Below are 19079 nucleotides of genomic sequence, written 5' to 3'. Positions count from 1 at the left end.
TGTCTAGTAAAATCAACTGTCTTAAATTTATTAATATTATCATACTATCATACTGACAAGAATGGAAAAAATCAAAACTACATTCCTAATACAAATCTTAGTAAAAATGAACAGGCCTAAAGTAGAATAGAGTTTACTAGACAATGCCATATTTAACATGCAGCAAGAAAATCTGCATTTCACTTGTTATAAAGACTTGCTAAAGAGGGTCAATTTATTCTCGATGTTTCATAATGTCTTCATTACATTTTTGAGGGCTGTACAAAATAAATAATGTAAATTACAAGAAGACTATAAATTTAAAATGTAAAAATCAAAGTTGCACAATGATTACAAATTTAAAATATGAAAAGGAACAATTAAAAGAACAACTTAATAAACAAAACATAAAATCCAAGGAAAATTTTTAAAAAATTTCCAAAAGTTAGGCAGAGCTGGACCAGCCTATATTCAGTGGCCATGTTAAGACTGAAAAAAAAATCAGACTAAGAGAGGTACAGTTTGCCAGAAGAGGTACGGCTGTTTAACAAGGGGACGAGTCGTTTCACCATTAACAGTTCTAAAATTGTCAATTCATGGTTATTGGAAGCTCGCCCTAAAACTTATAGAAGTTTTACACATTCTGGAATTATTTCTAATATTAGAAAACTCTGCCTTTGCAATTTTGCTGCCTGTCCTATAGCTCACTCCATGATGAGAGTCTATGCGTACCTTCAGAAGCCTCCTGGCGGATCCAATATCTGTTCCTAAATTACATTTAGGACACAAATAGCTATATACACACTTGGAGGACCTATAAGGGCATAAACAAGCTTTGAACTTAAACAATGACCCAATGGTAACAAGATGAATAGGTATCATGTGAACCTTAACAGCTCCAAACTTACCATCCTAATGTTAAATTTACCCTGGAAAAAGAATATGAAAATCATCTTTCTTTTTTAATTTACCCTGGAAAAAGAAAATGAAAATCAGCTTTCTTTTTTATATGTCACTGTTCTAATACAAAATAATATTTTTAACACCAAGATTTATGGAAAAGAACATTTATGGACTTCAGGTCAAATGTTCATAGTTTCTGTTCTTTAACTTTAAAATTAATTCTGTTCTTACTCTCCTCCATAGGGCTTCAATGCTAACTTCTGACTGGTTTCTATTCCAAGATGAAATTGTCTTTTTATGTAAATATTAAAAAAAAAACTGCTTCCCATCAGCTAGTCTTTAAGATAGTTTGCTCATTTCTAGACAAGTTCTTCTCCCGCAAACTTAAAATTCATAATGTTCCAAAATTAATTTCAAGGCTAAACTTCCTTTTTTATTTGATGATACTTTTAGGAAAAACTTTTTGCAATATATCCAAAATAAGTTTAAAAGTTATTAGGTCCACTTGATACCTATTAATCCTGTTACCATTGGGTCATTATTTAAGTTCAAAGCTCATTTATGTCCTTATAGGTCCTCTGGGTGTGTGTACAGCTATAAGTGTCCTAAATGTAATTTAAGAACTTATATTAGATCCACCAAGAGGCTTCTTAAGCTACGCATAGACTTTCATCGTGGAGTGAGCTATAGGGCAGCAAAATTGCAAACACAGTTTTCTAATATTAGAAATAATTCCAGAATGTGTAAAACTTCTATTGAAAATACAGACTTTTTAGTTTAAGGGTGAGCTTCCAACAGCTATGAATTGAATATTTTAGAATCGTTAAAATTCAAATGACTCTTCCCCCTCTGCTGGCACACTGTACCTCTCTTAGTCTGATTTTTTTTTTCTCTTAATTCTTAACATGGCCACTGAACAGGTTAGTCCAGCGCTGCTCAACTTTTATTTTACAGTTTATATATATATATATATTATATATATATATATATATATATATATATATATATATACAGTAGAGCCTCGGTTCTCGACGATAATTCGTTCCAGAAGGAGCGTCGAAATTCGATTATTTCGAGAACTGAATCAAGTTTTCCCATAAGAAATAACTGAAAATGGATTAATCCGTTCTTGACCATCAGTTATTACCCTAACCTTGCCTTTTTATACAATACATTACATGTAAATTACAACTAAATAAGTTAAAAGTTAAATAAATATCATGTTAAACGTATATTTATAATTTTAAATGTGTAATATACAGTATAAAAGAAAAACAAAAAACTGGCCTGCATCCAACATTGTTGACCAAGCGCCATAGGCTACCTAGGTAAATAGTAAGTAGAACGTAGTGTAGTGGGCAGGCATAAAACGTGTTGCTACATAATAAAAACATTGAAAAGCCAGTCTAATTATTAAAGTATATTAATAAACTATTAAACTTTAAAACCCAGTTTATATTTTTCAAAAACTTACGAAAAATTGCCCTACAGTAAGTCGGCATTTAAGGATGGTAAACAAACCATAACGCAGCCCTGGTGGTTTATAGCGGGACTATGGTAGTAAACAAACCATATTGTTGCTATAAGCCTAGAAACGTTTACATTCGATATTACAGTAATTTATAGTAAATCTTATACGGAGTCGGAGTCGACTGCAATACTATATACAAAATCGATTGAAAATTATCTTTCAGTAAATGTTATGATACTAACGATTTTGTTTCATAAATGTCCTTATAAAAAAGGTGCGTCTTTTACGGCAAATTGTCCAATATCAGGGCTGGTTTCAAGCTTATTGGACTTTGACAATTAATACCATTACGTACCAGTATCTCTTGAGTTTAATATCAAGCTATCCTCCTTTTTTTTTTTTTTTTTTTTTTTTTTACGAGGACGCTTATAAACCAAGCATACAGATTGCGTTCGTCACCGCGCACGCGTTATACATATGTAAACTGTGTCACTACCAGATCTCATACATAAACATTGACGTCTTTTAACAGTAGACATAAAAGAATCGTCGTAATTTCTATCATTATTCTATACCATAGCGGCTTCTCTGATTTAAGCTAAGGCTAACCTCCTCTTTACCAACAAGCTTAAGATTGCGTTCGCTACCGAACGGCACACGTTACGTATGTAACAGTGGTTTCACGACCAAATCTCACACGTAAACAATGACGTATTTTTCCAGTAGACATAAAAGAATCTACTTACTTTCTATAATTAATGTATACCGTAGCGGCTTCTGAGTTAAACTAAGGTTAACCTCTTCTTTACCGGCAAGCTTAAAAAGCTTAGATTGCGTTGCTACCGAACCGAACATGTTACGTACGTAACAGGTTTCACTACAAAATCTTACACGTAAACATTGACGTATTACAGTACGACATAAAAGATTAGTCTTAAATTTCTTAATAACTACGCACTTAATATGGCATAGTGGCTTCTCTGATTTAAGCTATGGCTAACCTCTTCTTTACCGGCAAGCTTAAAGATTGCATTCGCTACCGAACCGCACATGTAACTACGTACGTGAAACATTGCCTTCACTCCCAACCTAACACTTAAATGCGTATTGCATTTTAGAATACGTAGGTTTAAGCTTGAAAAAAAATCAAGCAAGGGTGCTTAATTAAATCTTTCTTTCGCTCATCACTTTCGTGCAGAAGAGAGGATAGACGGAACTTAAGGTTTATTTTGGAGTTGGAAATGATGGAAACGTTTTGAAGAAGGAAAACGCGAGATGCCATGTAAACACTTTTCCATTATGTATTTCAGAGAGTAACAATAGCAAAGGGTTTGAACATAGATAGCCAGTAGTAATGTTTTTGTCTCATGATACACCTGGCAGCAATGAACAACCTCCACTAGATTGTTTTGCTCTAAATCCTTCAAAGGGCATTCTTAAGAGGTCTTTGTGTACTGTATCCCGTACTTAGCATTTAAGAAGGGGTAAACATGTGTAGGAGTTTGGAGGGAGAGAGGAAGCATGAATTCGGCACAGTTCCTAACACCGGCCCTGGACAACATTGGAGGATGATATTTTCTGATTAGATAAAAATTAGGATTCCAAAACCTATGTTTAGGGAAATGTGCATATAAATAAGTAATGGAAAATTACAAAGATAGAAAATAACCAATCTGCTTAGTAAAAAACGTAAGAAAGAAAAAACCCTATCATATTTTTAGCAAAAATTCCCATTTCGTATCCCCCCCCAATGTTCTAACCGGCGTCGTAAAAGAGTAAACTTTTTTGAAAAAGTATCAAATGATACTTTCGTATCACAAAGAGCATCATAATGCTAGTCGGTCCAAGCAAGAATTTATGCCAAATATATGCAATTTTGTGCAAGAATTATGCTATTAATCTATCATTATCTCATTTCTCTAATACATTTGAGCTAAAACAACGATGTAATGGAAATTTAAAACACTTATATATTAGGTGAAATGATACAAAGTGACGAACAGACAATATTAATAACTAATAATTTGATGATCTTTACATGTTAGCAAACTCGAAATAAAACACCATTTTTCTTTAACAGATCACATACGCAATCACTAGTATACTATTTGATATGCAATCACTAGTATACTATTTGACAAATGTGTGAAGATCACACATACAAATGTGAAGAAAAACACAAATTTTACTTATTACTGCATCATTATCATGCCACTGAGAACCATTTTTCTTTAACAGGTAACATACACAATTAATAAATACTTGAAAATGTGTGAAAATTACTTCAAAGATAACATTTTGATAGTTACTGAAAAATTAAAACTAAAAAAAAGGTAAACAAACAAACCAGTCTCTACTCAAGAAGAAAAACATACGTACTTATTACTTGATCATTATCATGCCACTGAAACACCATTTTTCTTTAACAGATTACATACACAATGAATAAATACTTGAAAATTGTGTGAAAATCACTTCAGACATACCGTATTACTCGCATATCATGCGACTTTTGAAACCTAATTTTGAAGCTAATTTTAAAGGGTCGCATCATACACGCGGTATAAAATTAGCGTACCTTCTATGCTTTCCCAAATCGGCAGATTGCGATAGTTACTACCGGAGGAAAACAGTAGATCTTTTAAAAAGACATGCTTTACTTGTACTTCACTATATCCAGTGATATTGTATGCATTCTCATATTACTATTGTATTTTAAAATACAAAAGAGCGATCGTGCGCCATTTGCATTATTTTGGTTTATACAGCATGTTTAACTATTCTAGTCTAACCATCTATAATTTCCAAATCAGTTGATTAAGGCACAATACCGAAGGAATTTTTACTTTTTGTTTTACTCGGTAAAAGAAACATTTGTTACTTGAACTATTACTTTTATTTTAGGATACGCAGTCAAGTGAAAATTTATTAAAGTAAAAAAAATGCATAAAATTAATAAACTAAAATCCTCCAAAGTCGCTCTCCGTGTCCGTATCATCAAATACTGCTCTGAATTCTTCGCCATCAAGGCAGTCATATTCGTCATCCTCCAGATCTTTGATCATTTCATCTTCATATGGAAGGTATAGTCTTGCCACGTGGCGAGCTCTCTGGCGTTGCTTTTAAAGATCTGCCCTTAAGCTAATTTTACAATAACAACAACTGCCGGTGTTTGACAGACCTTTGAATGTCCTTGAGACAAACCCCGAGGCTATAATTATAAGATTATAAGATTATAAGGGGTTTTCATTCCCAGGTACAATCTCCTTCCTATTCGGCCCTGCTCTCTCTCTCTCTCTCTCTCTCTCTCTCTCTCTCTCTCTCTCTCTCTCTCTCTCTCTCTCTCTCCTAAATCCTCAGCTGTCCATGCGAGAGCTTTTTTTATGGGACAACATAGGCCCGCATTTCGCATTTTCCATACCTAATTATTTTGTATACGATTGCCCTTTCTCGGCTGTGAAGTTCATGTCTATCCATGGCTGTGAGATGACCAGGAATAACTTGTAGTCGGTGTCAAAGTCACTCCACACTTCAGTCAGGCCAAAACTTTGCCATATCGCATTCAAGCAATATTCAGTCATTGTTTCTTATCTATTATTTTGTCAGAGAGAGAGAGAGAGAGAGAGAGAGAGAGAGAGAGAGAGAGAGAGAGAGAGAGAGAGAGAATCTGTTTGTATACGATTGTTTATTTTCTCACTCGTCAAACTTACTCTGTTATGCTTTATTTCATATTTCCTTGCTCACCAATTTATTCTATACCTACGATATTAAGAAATCAAGATATGTGTAGAAGGGAGAACTGCCTCCAGACTGTACAGTCAGTATGGATTTAAAGGCACGTGGAATTAGTTGAAATATTCGCAACAGCACCAAAATGAGATGCCATGGTATAGAAAATCTGACTCCGTTTCTTGTTATTACATAAAAAAAACTTTATCAATCGTGAACTTACGTAATTTATCTAGAATTCTGCGTAACGGAAAAGATAATATTTGATATTTGTAATGGGAGAAATGGTTTTATCTCTGTTGTTGTTATAAATTTGGCAGATATGCGATCAAACACGTGGGAGGACCAAAACAGTTGTTGTTAGTCGCCGGGGATATAAAGGTTGTGACAGAGACAGAAAGATTAACATTTTTCCAGAGATTAAAGAGCTGAATTTGTTTTGAAGCTATGTCAACCGCGTTAGTAAATAGGTATCATCTTCTAAAGAAATTTTTTCTTTTCTTTTTGCGGAAGAATCTTCAAACCATTTTGCATTCAAAGTAATGAGAAGGAATCATTCTATTCTTCATGTAATCAGTAAAATACTTACACTAATAAAAACTAAACTACGTATGTATGCAAAACACACACATCATCGTTAGCTTCGCGTGTGTAAACGTTCATTCTAAGAAATTCACAGAGTAGTATAACTAACACCTGATTGGTTGGTTGGTAGCCATGGAGATCTGTTATCCAATGAATGCCCTCTGCTTCTGTTCTATTTATAGACTATGCCGTGGATGGCACTAGTTTTGAACGTTTTTTTTACCATGTTCGTGATTTTCTGACTGCTGACGGCAAAAATTACTCAATTAATTTTCTTTATATAATTATTTCTTCGTGAAAACAATAATATAATATGATCATTTTAACTTTAATGAATAGGGGTATGAAAAATACGAGTGTGTCGTAGCGATGCGTCATCAATATGGTGGTATGAAAATACCACATGGTGTTGTAGCGATACGTAGTCACGAAGTACAAATCCTTTTCCCGGACCATCCTCAAAATTTACGACTCTTCAACTTCAAGATCGATATTGTGAAATATGATTATATAGTCATACTTATGTTAAAATTCACAAGTTGAACAGCAAAACATTATTATATTTTGATTGTCATGTACATATATTTTTTTTGCGTTTTACGGAATGTTTGTTTTGAAAATAATAGCTATTAGTGAACATATGATCTTAATCGTCCTACTATTTTGTTATAGGTGATCTTAGTTATCTCACATTCATTTAACAGTATTATATTAATATTTATTTAAATAAACTGTAATTAATAAATAACAATAATGAAAAACATAAAGGGAAAAAATGTTTTTGCTGCAGTAGTGAAGTTTGTTTGATTATGCATCTGACCTCACATTTCCGAAATCTGAAAAATTCCCAAAACCGAAACATCGGAATGTGTACTGCACATTTTTTTAAACACGCACACAATGTCTTACACATTTACTGATACCTGTTGGTGAAAGACTCAAATTACAGTATTTATTCCTGAGAGAGAGAGAAAGAGAGAGAGATGAGAGAGAGAGAGAGAGAGATGACGAGAGAGAGAGAGCATAGGATGAGAGAGGAGAGAGAGAGAATGATTTACGACTCAAAGGCGGGGTGTTATTTTTACAATTATTTTATTATCTGGGATCTTTTTTTTTTTAATCTTGAGATTTTCTATTAAATTCTCGAGATTAGTAAGAAAATTACCGTAACTTGACTAGCAGCAGCACACATCTGAATGACTCTGCCATTAGCATGCCAAACCACCAACCTTACGAACTAACGCTCTCGGAAAAGGAACTGCATGATACATGAGATACATGATAAAACCACTGTTTATTGGTGAAAATTTGGGGGTCGCATGATAACTACTGAAAAAAGTAAAACTTAACAAGGAAAAAAAAAAAAAAAGAAAAAAAAGTAATTCTTTACTCATGAAGAAAAAACATTATTACACTTTACTGATCGTTTGTCATGCACTGTGGGTATTTATTTATATACAAAAAAAATTTAACATTCCTTAGTTGGGTTCAAACTTAGCAATTAACTCATTTGTTAGTGATGCTTTTGAGGCAATTTCACTATGAAGATACATATATTCACTATTGCTGTGTATGAAATTGAGGAATGTTTCTGCATTTTATTTAAAATTTTAGTGAAAATACATTCTAAAATTGTACTAAAACCCTAAGTGTGAAAGGAATTATGCTAAGCTCCAATTCTTGGATCAAATTATGCTAAAAAAAACATGAAATTATGCTACATTTGGTAGCACTGGATGACGCCAACTAGCGGCGGCTGGCGGAAACAGTTTTGTTTACAAACATCATATGGTCGGGGGGCGGGGGTCGGAAACTGGTTTTTTGGTTGAAAACAGATACACAGTTTATTGGAAATTTAGTGGCGAAATCCGATTATGTCGAGTTCTAATACGGTCGTGAACCGGGTCTCTACTGTATATATATATATATATATATATATATATATATATATATAGTATTATATATATATATATATATATATACACAGTGGTACCTCGAGATACGAAAGGCTCAACTTACGAAAAACTCAAGATACGAAAGCTGACACAAAAAAATTTTACTGCTATACATAGGAAAAGTTTTCAAGATACGAAAGGTTTCTGAAAGTCCGAGATTCGCCCGATAACAATTTTAAACTCGCACCACGCGCGCACCATCTTAGTTCTAGTAGACTTGCCACCATCCTCCTGCTCTCCATTGGTTCCTGATGCTAGCCAAGCCATGAGATGCTTCTCTCCTATTGGACAGCATCCCTCCCATCATGCATCTACGTGGTGGCGTTCCTTCGCTCGGCCACTTCGCAGCCGAAGCTTTATTGTAGACATGCGGCATTTGTTCGGCCCAACGATTTTGTTTTGTATCGTAAATTAGTTAGTGATTTCGTTATGCTGCTACTTTATTGTGTTGTGAGAACCTAATTAGTATACGTAATACATACGTAACTTAATTACGTACAGTACATATAGTCATGGGTACCAAGAAAGTTGCTGAAGTTCACGGAAAGAAGAGAATGCTTTCTATGGAGACAAAGATGGAGATAATAAAAAAAGTATGAAGCTGGCTTGCGGTTGAGCGTGATCGCTAAGGAATACGGCTGAAATCCGTCGACGACAGGCACCATCCTTAAGCAGAAAAAGCTACACCTTCCAAGGGCGTGACTATTTTGTCCAACAAGAGGAGCCACGTGCATAATGAAATGAAAGGCTGCTTCTTGTATGGATCGAGGACAAAGAAATCGATGGCGATACGATAACCGAGACGGCAATCTGCCAGAAGGCCAGCGCTATTTTCGGCGATTTGATTGCCCAAGCCGAAGACAACGGCAGAGAGGGGACATCAACGGCAACCCCCGAGTTCAAGGCTTCTCATGGGTGGTTCGAAAAATTCTGTAAACAGACTGGCATCCATTCGGTGGTGAAGAAATTGAAATTACGTAAAGTATAAAAAAGTAAAAAGAAATGTAAAAATCCAAAAAAAGACAAAATAAATTTATTTTAAGTTTTTTGTAAATTTAAGTGTACAGTTTTGTTAATATGTTTTGTAAAGTTTAGGTTTGTTTTTCTGACATTTTTGTGTGTGTTTCGTAAAGTTAAGTGTACGTATCTACCGTTTGTCCTCCTCCTCCTCTGCCGCCACTTTCGGAGATAGCCTCACTCGAAAGGTAAGTTTCCACATTTTACGTTACAGTAATAATATTTCTTGTACACTAATATACACTTTATTTACAGGTTTTGCATTATCATTCTTAATTTAGGTATTGAATGGTCCAAATTGTTGTAGTATTTCATTGTTTATAGGTCAATTTAGCTTTATTATGAAATTTACTGGGGTGTTTTTGGAGGGCTTGGAACGGATTAGCCATTTTACATGTAAAATGTGGTCCAAGATACGAAAAACTCATGATACGAAAGGTGCCTCGGAACGGATTAATTTCGTATATATATATATATATATATATATATATATATATATATATATATATATATATACATACATATATACAGTGGTACCTCAACATACGAAAAACTCGAGATACGAAAGCAAATACGAAAAATTTTACAGCTCTACATACGAAAAGTTTTCAAGATACGAAAGGTTGTTGCTGTAAAGTCCCGAGATTCGCCCGGACCACCGAGAACAATTTTAAAACTCCCGCCCCGCCCAACTGAGTAAACTTGCCACCATCCTCCCGCTCTCCCATGGTTCCTGATGCTAGTCACCCCATAAGGTCCTGCCTTCTCCTATTGGTCAGCATCTACCCCTTGTGGTTTAAGTATTCTATTGGTAACAAAAGGACTGCTGTAAATTGAAAAACTTATTCAGGCAATACATTTATAAAAAAAAAAACATTAGGTAAAGATTAGCAATAAAGAATAGAAATGCAATGGTTATTATACTGTTGGTAGTTTCAGTAGCTGAAAGAAGAGATAATGAAAATTTATGGCTTACTGTGTACGTGATTGCTTGGCGATCATTCGATACTCGTTGTAAGTGCTGGATGTAAACAGAAGTTTGGAAGCTTTTTTTTTTTGTTTATTATAGTTAATGGTTACTTGAACCCTCTTACGCCGACTGGACGTATTTTACGTCGACAATTTTTTGTCTCCCGTGTGCCGACTGGAAACGATATTTTACGTCGACTTACAAAAGTTTTTTTTTAAATTCGCGGAAAAATACTTATAGGCCTACCAGCCTAAAACTTTTGAATCACGCGCCTTGGGGGATGCTGGGAGTTCACGGATCAAGGCCTTGTTTTGTTTTGAAGCGTGACCCAAGTGCGCATGCGCAAAATGCCTTCTTCTCGCTCCAGCCAGCATCAGCGGCGCATCGTCCAAAAAAGAGAGCGATCTTTTATTTTGTCGGAAGCATGTTTTTCTGGACTTGTGCGAGACTTTGAACATTTGTGTTGCTACAGGACATTCGTAGAGATGTCTCAACGATGTGTGAACCGCGAAAGGCGCGTTTTACCCGTCGGAAGGGATCGTGTTAGGAGAGTTTTGGACTTGGATGCTGGCGAGGGGCCAAGCACCCAGCATGACCCCGCGCCTCAAGGCCGTTCTGTGCGGCCACGTGTGGATATGTAAGTGTTTCAGGAACACATCATATGCCTTTAGTTACCCCTAGAAAGCATGTGGGCGTCCTTAGGGGCATTCGTAGGCATTTGGGAGGCCTCCAACCAAGGGACATAGACGTATCTTTCGGAGCTTGATCGGGAACATGTTGCAAGTCCTCATTTTGATGGCGGATGGTCATCGAGTGATGAGGACATCAGTCCCGATGACAGTTGAGGACGAATATATGCCCCTAATGTCCGTTCGAGCTCACATCCGAGTGAGCTCGAATTCAGTGGCTTCAGTGCTTATGAGGGGGAATCTGAGGAGGGGGAGGATGGGGATATGGGTCTAGTTTCATCGCGAGTAACGATAACTGAAAGCGAAGGCCTAAGTGAGGGTGATGGGCCAACGGGGAGGGTAGGGTGTGCATATCGTGCCCGGCCCCCCAACCCGTGCGCGGGGCACGATAAGGTCGGCTCGTCGCGCCAGCCAAGGTGAAGGTCAGTCGTCGGAGAGTGACGAGGGGAGGACGGAGGACCCCACATCTCCTAACATGCACCCCTTCACGGGCAACCCCTGGGCTCACCGTACCAGTACCCCTGACTGTTTTGAGGTTCATCCAGCTTTTCCTTACGCGGGAATGGCTGGAATACCTGGTACACGAGACGGTGGACTACGCTCGGTACTGCCGGTATGAACTAAGGACGACCTTGTCTTATTACTGGCGGGATTGCAACCTCATTAACATGGCGCATTTTTTGGGGCTCCACATTTATTTTGGTATGACACCTGCTTCCGACGTCACGCAATATTGGAGGAGGAATTATTTTTTGTGTATGCCCAATGTGCCTGGCATTATGTCCCGTGATAATTTCCTGGCATTGGACAGATATTTCAACGCCTTCAACCGAAGGGCCATACCCCGGAATAACAGAGATCACCTCATTTTAGTGCGCCCAGTGTTGGATTATATTCGTGATCGGTGTAGAAATCTCGTGATACCTGGAAAGAACCTTTCTTTGGATGAGGGGATGATGCCTTACAAAGGACGTCTTAGTATAAAAGTGTATAACCCCAAGAAGCCGAAGAAATATGGTGTGAAATTTTTTCTTATTACCGAGGCCAATACTGGATACGTCGTGGACTTTTCAGTGCATTCCGGGGTCTTCTCCACGCTGCGTGACACTGTATTCAGTCTTGTGGGACGTTTCCGTAACCAGGGATATCACCTGTTTATGGATAATTATTATAACTCGGTATCCCTGGCCCAGGAACTGTATGAAGCTGGTGTGCACGTCAGTGGTACCCTTCGGTTGGTGCGTGGGGCCCCGAATGTCCTCAAGAGGTTCGCTAGTCATCCGCAATACCTGGCAAGAGGAGAGACAGAGTGGCGGCGGAAGAGCGCTGTCTTCGTCATCTGTTGGAAGGGTGTCCGACTCGTCCCCATGATTACGAGGAGTCATGAACCCATCCAAGAAGAGATCGTACAGCGGAAGAAGACACGTCGACAGGGCCGAGTTGTGTTTGAGGAGTTTCGTATCGAGCGGCCTACCGTCATTGGGCACTACAACAGGCACATGGGAGGAGTTGATCTCTTTGATCAGCTCATCCAGTATTATCCCTTCGCCAGGAGAACCAGAAGGTGGACCCAGAAGCTCCTCAAATACATCTTTCAGTTGGCCCTCCAAAATGACTACATACTGTACTGTGGGTACCGCGGTGACAATCTTACGAGGTTGACCCACTTACAGTTCCTAGAGGAAGCCGGGAATGCCCTCATCAACTTCGATCCCGATGAGTGGCCTTCCATGACTGACCCCCTGCCCCGAGCTGCAGATCTCCCCCTAGCGGAAAGGGCAGATAAGAGGGCCAACTTCGGTTGACCTGCCGCCGCCCCTGCTGACGACGCCCCTGCTGCCGCCGCCCCTGCTGCCGCCGCCCCTGCTGACGACGCCCCTGCTGCCACCGCCCCTGCTGCCGCCGCCCTGCTGTTGCTCTTTGCAGGATAGGGGAGTGTGACCGAAAATACCACACTAAGGTCATGTATTGCAGCGCCCCCCTAAACCGACAGCGGAGGGTGCACGGGGCCGCCGGGTCCATCAGCAGTAAGGGCGCGCGTCTCCCTCCTCCACCTGTACCTCGTCATGTCGAGTGGAAAAAAATGCAAGACTCTTCAATGGAGGAGGGAGAAAACAAGAATAGAACGAAGAGTCAGGATTACGAGTGAGTATTCTGCATTTATTTTATTTTTATTTTTATATTTATTACAATTTTTTAAATATCCGTATCTGTGCATGATAAAATAATAAGACATTTCATTGTATGCGAAAAAAAAGAGAAGTGTCACCTGGATTCCTTTTATTTATGTTATTGGTACCAGAATCGAAAAATGTAATATATATATATATATATATATATATATATATATATATAATATATATATATATATATATATATATATATATATATATATATATATGTATATATATATATATATATATATATATATATATATATATATATATATATATATATATATATTATACATATTGGTATTTTTTTGGGTAAGCAAATTACATAACAGTCTAGTAATATTCAATCATTTATCTTCACTTTAAAACAAATTGCAAGTCTCTAGAACAATATCTTGATTTATGGTGAATTTTTGAAAAAAAAACTATTTCATTACCTCCGAGCGCCGATTCTCGGCCGAAAATCTCCGAAATGCGTAGGTCACATTCTCCTAATATTTGTGCCTTTTCATATTACGTTTTTTTTAGAGTTTTATATATGAAAATGTGCGCAAAAACATGCACAATATAACCAAAAATATTTGAAGGTAGTAGCATTTCTCATTTTTTTAATATTTGCATATAAAGTACGATAAATAGGAAAAAAACTATGATCGGTCAAATTTGACTCAACCGAAATGGTCGAAAAACGCATTTGTAACATAAAAATCTTACAGTCTAGTAATATTCAATCATTTAACTTCACTTTAAAACAAATTGCAAGTCTCTAGAAAAATATCTCGATTTATGGTGAATTTTTGAAAAAAACAATTTCATTACCTCCGCGCGCCAATTCTCGGCCGAAAATCTCCGAAATGCGTAGGTCACATTCTCCTAATATTTGTGCCTTTTCATATTACGCTTTTTTAGAGTTTTATATATGAAAATGTGCGCAAAAACATACACAATATAACAAAAAATATTTGAAGGTTGTAGCATTTCTCATTTTTGAAATATTTGCATATAAAGTACGATAAATAGGAAAAAAACTACAATCGGTCAACTTTGACTCAACCGAAATGGTCGAAAAACGCATTTGTAACATAAAAATCTTACAGTCTAGTAATATTCAATCATTTATCTTCACTTTAAAACAAATTGCAAGTCTCTAAAATAATATCTCGATTTATGGTGAATTTTTGAAAAAAACTATTTCATTCCCTCTGCGCACCGATTCTCGGCCGAAAATCTCTGAAATGCGTAAGTCACATTCTCCTAATATTTGTGCCTTTTCATATTACGCTTTCTTTAGAGTTTTATATATGAAAATGTGCGCAAAAACATGCACAATATAACAAAGAATATTTGAAGATTGTAGCATTTCTCATTTTTTTAATATTTGCATATAAAAAAAAATTTTAAACAAAAATTCGACATTTGGTCAACTTTAACTCGTTCGAAATGGTCGAAAACTGCATTTGTAAGTTAAAACTCTTACAGTATCATAATATTCCATCATTTAATTTCATCTTGAAACAAACTGCAAGTCTCTATAACAATATTTCGATTTATGGTGAATTTTTAAAAAATATATTTTTTTACGTCCGCACGTTACGAATTCATGCATCATTTTGTGATAATATTTTCTGTGTTGCTTTTATCGTTTTACAATGTGTTATATACCAAAATGATCGCAATTTAGTGTAAATTACAACGAAGAAAAAAGTAACTTGTTACCTTTAACCGTTTTGCGCACAGCGCGATTTGAATACAATTATATATGAAATTTTGTTTTTGCGCTATCATATATTGCATTATTTATATATAATAATGATAATTTTTTTCATTTCTGATGGTTGCATACTAAACTTCAGGCAATGAAAACAAAAGGAGCCAAAAATGAACTCAATCTTGAAAACTAAGCGCGCTGTGATTTTTTGAAAAAAATATTTTTTCCGCTTCCGCGCTCACTCCGAAACCCCTCCGGCATACGGGAGACACTTTTTTATTTACCGCTCCGGCATAAGAGGGTTAATAATTATTTGAATGAGTACATGCAATACATTTAATAAAAAATTGTGAATTAGATATCATAAAATATAAAATAAATCAGGACTGCAACAAATACGTATTTTTTAGAATTCTTCTTCTGTTTTAACATTACGTTACGTATACGTATGTTTCATTATAGCTGTCATTAACTCGGTATCTCCATTAGGTAAAGATAGAATAAAGAATAGAAATGAATGGTTATTATACTGTTTGGTAGTTTCATTAGTTGAAGAGAGATACTAATGAAAATTCATGGCTTCCTGTGTGATAGGAAAAATGATTGCTTGGCGTTCGTTCGGTACTCGTAAGACGGGTAAGAGCTGAATGTAAACATCGATTGGAAGGTTTTTTTTTTTTTTGTGTGAATTATAGTTAATGATTAATTATTAATTATTTGAAATGAGTACATACTGATTATTTAAACATTTTATTGGCATATTCTAAGCTTTTAGCTCTTAGGTTTAGATGTCAGAATCATAGACTAGGCTACAGTAGCAACCGCTAACATAGGCTAGGCTTATTGCTAAGGGACATATGCTAAAGTCCTAATATATGCAGTAAAATTGGGCTGAACATTACATGCAGTTGAATATTACTCAAGTATGTACAGTATTTTGCCTTTCTGGAGTCATATTTCTTCCGTCGGATCAGCGTCGTAACCCTAGAACATGTGTTTTAGGCCTGGAAATATAATTTACTGGGGTGTTTTTGGACACTTGGAACGGATTAGCCATTTTACATGTAAAATATGGTCCAAGATACGAAAACCTCATGATACGAAGATTGCCTCAGAACGGATTAATTTTGTATCTCGAGGTACTACTGTACACACACACACACACATATATATATATATATATATATATATATATATATTCTATATATATATATATATATATTATATAATATATATATATATATAAGAATTTCCGGTCTGACGGAAGCTTAGGGTGAGATAAGCAAGTCACGAGAGGATCTAGGCCTCGAGATGGATTTAAGGGACTTCTACAATAAGACTTATTTTCCTTCCCAATTTGCTGGCCGGTTGTTTACCACTTTCAGGCAGTGCCCAAGGCGGTGTATGGAAGCCCCAAGTAATTTAATGAGAACCAGCATCTTTCTCAGTCAGAAGCTACTGCTAAAGCTAGGCAGACGTGCCTAGCCTCCTCCCCAGCCCTCTGTCCAAACGCTGGTGGGACTATCTTCAGAGCACGACCCAGGTCCAAGCCTCAAGTAATTAAGGTACGTCTAGAAAGTGTAACCTCCAAACCAGCACCTTTTACTACCATAAGACTCTTGCTAATTTCATTTTCAAGTCTCACTTTTATCCCTCCTACATCAAAAGCCCTTTGTCCTCATCGGGCCACGTGCTTCCCCTTGTGACTTGTTAAAGACTAAGTCTTCAGTGCATACCTCAGTTAAAATTAGAGTTCCTTTTCCCCAGTGTTAGAGAACTGAATAATCGTAACTTGTGCAAGAAGTCCTTTTCCTTTTTATCTTGTCTAATCGGGGATCTTTTTCCAGATTCCCTGAGTCACGTGTCAAGTCTGTCCGCCCGCAAGTGTTGCATTACCGCAAGATTTCGAAACCAGCTTTTACGTGAATTTCATTTTGAGCCAGCTATCATTCACTTGAGAGATATTATTAGTCCATGTGAGGACCAGTTGCATTTACTTAACCCTGGCTGTTAAGCAGACTCTTGTAAATAAATAGATGTAAAGTAATTAGCTGAGTTTCTGGCGACCTTTTCCTCTAGAGTAAATGTTCACTTTAAATCCCTTTTTACAGTAAGTTCAAGTAATTTACTCTTTTTCCCTCAACTATTCCTGTTTACGTATTGGAACCTCTTTCAAGGCCAGGCCCATATGTAACAATATATATATATATATATATATACTATATATATATATATATATATATATATATATAATATATATATATATATATATATACACACACAGTGTTCCCCCCGTATTCGCGTTCTCCGGAATTCGCGGACTCACACATTCGCGGATTTTTCTTTGGAATCTATCTAGAAATTATTCGCGGACGGACTCGCCCATTCGCGGAATCTTCCGACGAAAATAATCACTAATTAGTGTATTTTGATGTTTATTTTCATGACTAAATACATTTTTATGATACAAAAATGATTTACTAATTTTCAAATATTAATTTTGATTAATACTGTATTAGTAAGTTTAATAAGTTTACATGATATCACATAATAAAAATAATTCTCTCTCTCTCTCTCTCTCTACTACAAAGATGTGTTTTTTTTGTATGAATAAATAAATGATTTACTATTTCAATAGTAATAATTTATACAGCAATACTATAATTCATTAAATAAAATACCATAGTGAATTAGTAAGATTTTAGCTTATAAATTTAAAAAATTATGGAAGAACGAAGGAAATCCCAGTCAGATCCTTTCTCTAACTCCAGGTACTAAAACCCAGATATACTATCAAGTTAAGTGACCGGAGGGGGAAGGAGCTGATTTGTGGCTGCCATCACGTGGGCATGAAATTTCCACCCCTCTCTCTCTCTCTCTCTCTCTCTCTCTCTCTCTCTCTCTTCTCTCCTCTCTCTCTCTCTCTCTCTTTTACGGAGATGAGAGATTTTTATGGTACACTATATTGTAATAATGTTTTTATTAATATTTTCAAATAATAATAATAATAATAATAATAACTGTAATTACAAAAATCATATGTGAAAGTATTTTACAAATACTACGATAATCTCTCTCTCTCTCTCTCTCTCTCTCTCTCTCTCTCTCTCTCTCTCTCTCTCTCTCTCTCTCTTAAAGCGATTGTTTTTTGGATGATGATTTACTAATTTTCAAATATCAATATTAATGTAAACATCAACAATATAAATTCATTAAAGAAAATACTAAAGTGAATTAGCAAGATTTTAGTTTATAAATAAAAAGAATTACGTAAGAAGAATGAAAGAAAATGCTCTTTACCCCGCATCTCTCTCATTGAAAACCAGTAGCAAGCCGTTGGCTGGGGTCCAACAATTGTGGTGCCATATCTCAGGATAATGTAAACTCTCTCTCTCTCTCTCTATCTCTTACTGAGATGAGAGAATTTCTATGGTACATGTGTATGTTTATTAATATTTTTGCATAATAATAATAATAGTAATATAACTATATTCAAAATTCATATGTGATAGTATTTTAAAGAAGTACAATAATCTATCCACTTCACTCTTTTAAATAAGGACAACCCTCTCTCTCTCTCTCTCTCTCTCTCTCTGCTATTGGCTGTTTATATATTTCTAATGGCAAAATGTTTAAGATTACTTTAAAATGATATTAATAATACCAATTCAATGGTATATTTGATGTGGGATAATACTTTAAGTAGACATTTGGTATTTGTGATTTCACGTTTCCATTGTTCCCTTGTAAAAAGAAAATGGATGTCTCAAATAGTAACAGTATGAAAGAAAACGTGCATGACTGAATACTTATGGGGGGACTGAATTATTTTCACGTACGTAACTAAGTCATTCAGTACGTACATAGTATGTATTTATGTATAAACATAAAATGTAAGA

At 36.0% G+C, this 19079-nt stretch overlaps 1 protein-coding gene across 1 annotated transcript in view; it reads right to left on the bottom strand.

Annotated features, from left to right (window-relative positions):
• The window catches only part of LOC135205772 (paraplegin-like), a gene marked incomplete in the record, with an annotated part of 592202 nt that overhangs the window by 371210 nt on the left and 201913 nt on the right, over nucleotides 1-19079 (bottom strand).

This window comes from Macrobrachium nipponense, chromosome 11 (genome assembly GCF_015104395.2).
Source record: "Macrobrachium nipponense isolate FS-2020 chromosome 11, ASM1510439v2, whole genome shotgun sequence".
Classification (NCBI taxonomy): domain Eukaryota; kingdom Metazoa; phylum Arthropoda; class Malacostraca; order Decapoda; family Palaemonidae; genus Macrobrachium; species Macrobrachium nipponense.
The sequence above is the reverse complement of the archived record's forward strand: the minus strand, read 5'-3'. Positions and strand labels throughout refer to the sequence as shown.